At 35.2% G+C, this 1,455-nt stretch overlaps 1 non-coding gene across 1 annotated transcript; it reads right to left on the bottom strand.

The window, feature by feature from the left end:
• Positions 1-237: 237 nt before the first annotated feature.
• Positions 238-356, bottom strand: LOC135274025 (5S ribosomal RNA). The gene has a single exon (XR_010341843.1). It is a non-coding gene; the product is annotated as a 5S ribosomal RNA (ribosomal RNA).
• Positions 357-1,455: the final 1,099 nt, after the last annotated feature.

The raw sequence follows: 1,455 nt of genomic DNA, 5'->3' as shown, positions 1-1,455 counted from the left end.
TTAGACTATTTTATTCTACTGGTCTTTCGATTCTTGGCACCAAAACCATAATGTTTAATAATTGTAATTAATAATATTTAGCTTAGCACTTTTCATAACTTATCCTTCATTGTTTATTTTTCCAGACATATTCTATTGTTTGCTGTCAGATAAAAAAATATTCTGTTGATATTTCATTGCTTTTACATAGCATTTTTTTTTCTTTTTTCTTTTTTAAAATTTTTTTTAATCTTAAAATGCCTACAGCACCCGGTATTCCCAGGCAGTCTCCCACCCAAGTACTAACCAGGCCCAACGCTGCTTAGCTTCCGAGATCAGATGAGATCGGGCGTGTTCAGGGTGGTATGGCTGTAGACTTCTTTTATCTTTCTTAAGTTGTCCTCAGTCTATAATACATAACAATTATTTATGAATGGAAAACTCCATAACATTTAATTTTCTTGTCTAGATATATGCCACATTTATTCATTTATTGAAATTTTGCTTCATTAACCACCTTTAACAAAGTAGTTTTCTTCATATTGTACACAGAAAGTTATGTTAACATATTTTTGGGCAATTAGCAAGGCACAGTGGCTCATGCCTGCAATTCCAGCAACTCGGGAGGCTGAGATCACTTGAGCCCTGTAGTTTGAGGCTGAAGTGAGCTATAATTGCACCACTGCACTCCAGGCTGGGTGACAGAAAGACCCCATCTCTTAAAAAAAAAAAATTTAGGTAATTAATTATTTGGGAAAATAGGAATCAGACCTTTATATCACATACTCCAAATAAATTTCAGGTGAGTTAAATAGTTATGTATAGAAAAAGAAATGATAAAAACTACTCAAAAATTTAAGTAAATATTTATCAGAACTTAAAATAGGCAAGGATTTCCTAAACCTGTAAGTAGTGCAAAAAAATGCAAAGGAAGCATCTATAACTTTGATTGCATGAAACTTTTGAATAGAATAAAAAAGTTGGTGGCAAAATCCTGGGAAAAAATATTGATACATATATAAAGAACAAATGATAGTCTGGGTGCCATGGCTCATGCACCCAATCCTCTTATCCTAGGTGAGAGGATTGCTTGAGCACAGGGGTTTGTTACCAGCCTGGATAACATGGCAAAATCTTGTCTGTATAAAAAATAGATCAAAAAAAAAAAAAAAAAAAAAAAAGGAGCCAGGTGTGGTGGCATGTGCCTATAGTCCCAGCTACTTGGGAGGCTGAGGTAGGAGGGTCACTTCAGCCTGGGAGGTTGAGGCTACAGTGAGCCATGATCATGTCACTGTACTCCAGCCTGGGCAGCAGAGCAAGATCCTGTCTCAAAAAAGAGAAAGAAAAAAAAAAAGATAAATGTCCTTTGGTAGATTATATCATTGTTCCTAACTCCTTACATTCTCACTGCAAGAAAATTACAAATTGCCTAGTTTATCATGTGACTTGGCAAAGCCTCCAAGTAAAATATGTGGA

Source organism: Aotus nancymaae, unplaced genomic scaffold, assembly GCF_030222135.1.
Source record: "Aotus nancymaae isolate 86718 unplaced genomic scaffold, 86718_ANA_hifiasm-v0.15.2.pri h1tg000010l, whole genome shotgun sequence".
Taxonomy (NCBI): domain Eukaryota; kingdom Metazoa; phylum Chordata; class Mammalia; order Primates; family Aotidae; genus Aotus; species Aotus nancymaae.
Note: the sequence above shows the minus strand (reverse complement) of the source record. Positions and strands in the feature narration are given on the sequence as shown.